The following is a 7,065-nucleotide window of genomic DNA, read 5'->3' on the forward strand; positions in this document are numbered from 1 at the left end:
TCTCTTTTCTTATACAATTTACACTTGCGATTGAACACAATGATGTGTCACGCTATAAATTGGTCCACAAAGTGAAACAAATCAGGCTATGCATATCTTTTTACGTTTTTACATTTTGTATAATATTTTTCGACTTATTTTAAAAAGTATTGAGAGGGGGACTTATAAGTTGTGGACTCTATAATTATGATCACTACTTCGACCACATAATGAGAAAAGCTAAAGAGGACAACATTGAAAATCAGATCATTCTGATTGTAGAGGAGGTCCAATAACATCATAGACGGACTCGGCTGACAATATGTTGGTGGAAGAATGGCATATGCTACAAACATTGCAAGAGAAAGGGATGGATGGCGAAATGTTGTCAGGATGTAGTGCCAGAGAGAGTTGGTTATATAGGTTGCAATGAGCATGACGAGACTGACAAATAGAAATCAATGCGCAATGAGATTGCTGAGATAATACGGCCCACTATTTAATGTCGTTTCAATTTCGTACCATTATCATGATAGCATCGTTCAAAGTTTGACGTAAGGTTTCGATTTTGACAGGTGTATGAGGAAGTTTACATGTAAAATCACATTGATATTTATTTAGTCAATACAACAGATTATACACATAGGCTTCATATTGTACTAGTATACGAGTGTACGTGTTTGCCGAGGACACACACAAGATTGTTCACCCTAAACTGCGGACTTACTTCTAACCGAGGACAGTCTGCAGTCTCAAACTGCTGCAAAAGACCTCAAATGCATGCTAAATGCATTATAACGCTTAAAACCGCGGACCTCGGCCTTAAACCGAGGACCACATGTGTAAAAACTACCGTCAGCAGTTGATGGATAAAATTCTGTTTCGTATTATACACCTAAAGAATCCGCCATTTTAGTCCACGGTTAGGCGATGAAAACACGATACACACGTCCTCGGTTAGATAGCAAAACACAATGTCCTCGGTTGGCGACAAACACACACAGGGGTGCGTATTGGAATGGATAATGATAATCGACCGCATTATAACAAACATGAAAAGTACACACAGAAGATTGTTTTAATCAATGTTATATTCCCCTGTTAGAAACTAAAACCTGAAATAGATCAGTTTATTGTGAAATCTCACCTTTGTTTTATGCCCTGTTCAGATAATAGAGTTAAGTAAATATTATGTGTGGGTGCGACTTGTTTGTTCTCATTCTACTGGCTCAGTTAAGTTTTACATGTTAAATCACATTACCTAATGCGAGTTTGTGAAGCATTCCAAGTATTTATAAGCTGCAAGTTGAACATGGTGAAAGTATCAATTAATGACATCTAGGACAATATAAATATCGCGTTAAAGAAATAATGATGATATCCAAGTATTTGTATCTAGTGATTTGTAGTTTTGCTGTGAAACATGTCCTGCTATTGGGAGTTACAGGTAAGATACATGGATATGTTAAACTTTAATAATCATGAGATACATAAAATATTATTATTATGTTTCCACATCCGATTTTTGTCATTGCTACAAGAGAAATGGCCTGGGTGGGATGCAATTTGTGGGGGTATGTGTGTGGGTAGGGGTGCATATGTGTCTGTGAGTTTGGATGTTTGTATCTGTATTATATAATTATGTGAATAGGAGGCATACTTATCTATTGTGTTCCACAATATTTGCCGTAGAAGTGCCGTAATAATCGGATTAACTACCATAGCATATTATTGATGAATACAATTTTTGAATAGATTGCCCTACACTACAAGCAGATTGCACTAATCATCGGTCATTTTTTTAAATTGCATTTTTGTTACTAAAATTGAGGTTATTATGCCCTCAACGGGCACTCTCCCCATAGAGCTATATGTAAAGACCACTTTAGAAAAACAGCCTAAAACAAAAACGGCAGATTAATTTTTCTCCAAATTTTGCATGTGAAGTAGATTTAACATCTGGAATGTAATACAAGTCATGCGTGTGGCGTCGGTGCTGCTCTTCTAAATTCATTTATAAAATGTCCGCCCCCACCCCCGACCAAGGTGTCGACCATGCATATACAATGTATACCCCAAAGTCACTTACATTTATTATGGAGAGCAGAATTAATCGTCCATTTGTAGCCGAAATAAGTATGGTCATAGACGGTTCAGGGTAGCCCTTGAAATAATAATAAGGGTTATAATATATTTTTTCGTCACTTTATTGAGCAATATTGAAAAGTAAAATCAAATGATAAAAGTTGCTATTATATTGTTTTAATTTTCAGGTTGTTTGCTATGTTTCAAAGTAAATTTTAAGACATAACGAAATTTTGTTTTCTCCGATTGAGCAGCCTTCGATGAAGTATTCATTTCAGACGATTTCAACGCTAAGTATGCCGATGGCCAAGAGGCGCCTATCATACAGCATATTAACCATACCTTCCAATGTTTAGCTACAAATACTACTCTATTGGATGATATGAGTTGGAGGATATTCATTGGGAACAATGGAAAACCTTTAGCACATGATCATGGATTTCCCAAGACTGAACTCAATGCTGGTGCTAACAATACACTTGGACAGGTATGTGAAGCGTAGAATGGATGTCAGCTCAATTTTCTACAGCCATGTTGTTTAATACAAATCTGGCGCCAAAGGGATAGGCACTAGGTCAATTTCGAGGGAAAAAAATTGTAAAACGGGTAACAATGAAGTGAAAATTAATGTCAACAAGTTGTGGAAAATTATTATTTGAATAAATAAATATGGCCGTTTACACATGGTTCATATTTCAAAGTTTGTCGAATCCGGTCCACAGGCTCGCCCCAAACTTAATGTAAACAAGTTGAGATTGTTGTACCATCAGAAGCCTAAAGGACTAGATAATGATTATGTACATTCGGTAAAAGACATCGTTCAATTTGTATGCTTTGTCGACAGATAGAAATTACAACGCAGTGGCAATGTAATATATGCAATTATGTATATGGAAATATACTTTTTTTCGTGGATATCTATTGAACCATAAAGTCCTAAAATGACGACACTAGAATAACGAAATATCCCTTTAAATATATTGAACAAAAATTCAGAAGAATCTAATTTGATCTATCACCAATGTTCTTGAGTTACGGGTAAAAATGTCTTATGTCAAACTTTCGTTTCCACTACTGCAGGGGCAACAATTCGAGAATGATAAAATATTGTCTCATATTGTCAAGTGCCGCTTGGAACAACATTTTAAACACTTTGCACTCATTTATAGGTGACAATTATGTACCCTACTTTGGACAATGATGACAACAAGCTCAGATGTAGCGTCGACGATGGAAGCAGTAACCAGGAAACGGAAGTGATTTTTGGTGTGCGAGGTAAACTTTCTTTACCTCATTTCCAAGTTAGTAGAAACAAGAAATATGTTGACCTTCCACTTCCACTTTCAAATGCACCTTCCACTTTCAAATGCACTATATCTTTTCTGTTTCCGATGATTATTTCTAGGCAAAAGTTGATATTTTATATGCCAAAACCCATCAAAATGAAGGGGCTAACTTGCCTAAAGTGGCCCATAATCCCTGCTGTTTAAACTACTACACAGCATTTTCAGAGCAGAATGTGCACTATTCATGCTATAGTTCAAAAGCACACTAACCTAACAGAATTATTTTCTAATACGGAACTGGTAATGCTTATAGTGATGTGACTAATAGTGGAGGGGTGGCGTGCAATTGACTGTCTTCCAATTTGTTGAACAAGTTCATTAGGAATGTTGATTTTAACGTTCGTTATGAACAATTCCAACTAAAAACGAAGGTGATTTACTCATGTTTTAGTGACGTTTCACCACTACGGTAGTGGTTTCGTCAGACTGGCAACTCATCATATCTGACTGTTTCATTTGATGGAAAACAGGATGTGCCGTAGAGGGTGTGGTGAGTTGGCCAAAGATGTTGTTGAGCCCCCTCACGTGTAATATATTCATAGAGTGGCTGGAACAGAAAGCCATTTCCACGGCCCGGTAGCCCACCGCCCGTGTTTCTGGAAAAGATACGTAGATGACGTGTTGGATATAGTACGCAAAGGAAAAGTAGACAACCTAGCAAAACACGAAAGTCAAACAAGACAGATCCACTCCTGAGACAAAACTTTCCTCAAAGCGAAAAGATGACAGTGAAATCCAAAGGCATGGTTGTGGTCCCCTACATGATAGAGGTGTATCCTAATGAATCTCCCGGTGTTTAAGACACGGGTGTTCTTCTGACATGAAGCCACACCGTACCATCCGCAGTATGCTCGTTCACACAAAGGATAAACTTCTCCCTCAACAAAAAGCGAAAGCCATTTATGAGATCCCTTGCGGCGAATGCCCCAGTTCCTGCATTGGTGAAATGGGCTGTCCCTTTGGTATCCGATTAAAAGAACACCAGAAAGAGGTGGAGAATTTTGAATCCAGACTATTTATGCATGCAGACACTCCCAAATCTGCCACCACTGATCACGTGGTCTCTACCAATCCCTCCATCAACTGGGAGGACTCTAAAGTCGTTATCGTGAAGCCGATACTAGGTGGCTTAAAGAAGCCATCTGGATCCGCACAGGAAAGGACATGACACTCTTATTAAGTACAAGGGGCCTACGCACTCAACAACATCTTTGACATAATTATCACGCCCTCTATGGTGCTTCCTGTTGTCCATAAAAAGAAACAGTCAGATGTGATGAGTTGTCAATCTGATGAAACCACTAGCGTAGTGGTGAAACGTCACAAAAACAATTCCATTGGATGTTCGTTGCAAAATATGCTAATTAGGTACCTCATTTGCATAATTCAAAACTCGGGAACACAATTTCTCGGAACTGGTAAAGTATAAAGGCAAATATTCATAGCCGTCACCCCGCCCCTCACTGTGGTCGGGCGGCAGTGGGTATGTGATACTGATGTCCTGTCCCTTGACTCGCCATACAGCTCTATTGTGACCCTCTTGTTATCACACATTTTCTACAAGTGAAATCTCCACTGGTAAAATGATGCTCGTCAAGCATGGTTGAGGAACAAATCAGCTATCATATACTTTTTAAATTTTGATAATTGATATATAAGAATTTTACAAAACTCCCTCATTTTCAATCCTTTCCACGGATTCAAATATCAATCGATTATCTGTATTCGGGGTGCTAAATTACTGCGAATCCTAAGAGGCATATATTGTCATTAATAGATGGAACGGATTGAAAATGAGGTAGTTTCGTAAAATTCTTTTATTTCAAAAACGGAGCGGTCAATTGTCAAAATTCAAAACGTATGTGATAGCGGATATATTCCTCAACCACATCGGCTATATGCCATGAAATACCAAAACATATTCAGTTCCCGACGATACAGTTCTTTCGGGGACACCCTGTATCACAGAATAACAAAATGAGAGGATACCATAATATTGAGAGTATTGAACAAAATAAGGTGCAAGGTTTTATACAGGTGTCAAATATTGACAATGCTCGTTTGTTAAGGTTGTAATTGCTCCAATTATTGTTGCAGCACATAATACCAACTTAATAACAAAAATAAGCAACAAGAAGACAGAAGACACTGTGGGGGGGGGGGGGGAACACGAAATATTTTGGTGGTCTTGAGGGGGGAACCTGAAATTTTTAGTTGAACCAGGAGGGGGGATTGTTAAATTTTAAATGGAGAAAATTGGGAAAACAAAACAAGGGGGAACGCGAAAATTTTGAGCGGACGCGAGGGGGGAACGCGAAATTTTTTGTCGATATTTTTTGCCAAAACACCCATTCCCCCCCTGCCGTAAATAACGATCGGTCCCTAAGATGACCTTGATTTAATTTTTAGCTTAGTTCTAAACTAAAGTCCATGGTATAACGGTACACATTTAATTATGCTCTAAGGCTAGACTACTATGGCAGTGGGATTTCAGAACGCCGGAACATTACCAATTTTTGACCACCCCCACCCATCCCGAATTGATGCACTGACCTAAATGGAAATCAATAAGTACACGTTGGCGCTCAAGATCATTCAACCAAATTGACAACAACATATGATAATTGGACTATCCTGCTTTTAGAATAGTAGCAGCATGACTGGTGGTCAATATCATCAAAGCTAAAATATTTTGTAATCTATTCTAGTTCCACCGAACAACGCACGTCTAAAACTTTATGACATCAACAAACCAGAGGGATATGCTCCAGGTGAAAGCGTCGAAGTCAAGCAAAATATAAGTCACACTTTAACTTGTTTAGTTACGGCTACCCTGCCAAGTTGTAATGTAACATGGACCTTGTTTACCCACCATACATCAGCATTAAGTAGAAATCCAGACGATCCCAGATTGTTTGACTCATATTCATACGCCGCTCTCGTTCCTAAACGTGAACATCACATGAAGAATGTCCAATGCAGTGCAGTGATAGTAGTTCCTGGGATGGGGAAAATCCCATTTCCTCCGGCCTCAAGGGAAGTGGAGCTCCAAGTACACGGTGAGTTCAAGATATTGTTTGACCTACGCCACAAACCCTCCCAGTTTTTGAATGCACTATAAATTGCCCAAATATAACTCCTCTATTAAAAGAATAGGTGTATGAATTATAGAATCATTTTTTGAATTCATTGTAGCAATAACTAGCGAGCGAAAGAAAACAACCACAGCTATCGCTGGACCGTTTTCTGGTGGATATTCTCTCCCGGAATTCAGAGGGTCTTTGGGAGATGATGCTGTTCATCACGGTTGTTCGATGTATATAGAATTGGCTTCATTATTAAGAAAATGCAAACTATAGATGACGCTATTTATCATAAATCATATTTCTTAATTTGCAAGGGGTAGGTAATCAATACTGCCATTTAAACAGATGGAATAGGTGAAACAAGCAACAAAGAATAGATGCATTTTGTAGGATTGTAGATTAAATAATTAAACATTTTGCTAGGCAAATCCAATAAAAAGAAACTCACTTCTTTAGCTTTCGCCATCTGGTCTGATGGCTTGATCACAAGTGTCTTGGTCCACTGCTTTTCCCGCAGAACAGAACAGAACCAAATTGAATGCTGAAGACATCATCCAACTTCTCAGCTT

This window comes from Amphiura filiformis, chromosome 7 (assembly GCF_039555335.1).
Source record: "Amphiura filiformis chromosome 7, Afil_fr2py, whole genome shotgun sequence".
Classification (NCBI taxonomy): domain Eukaryota; kingdom Metazoa; phylum Echinodermata; class Ophiuroidea; order Amphilepidida; family Amphiuridae; genus Amphiura; species Amphiura filiformis.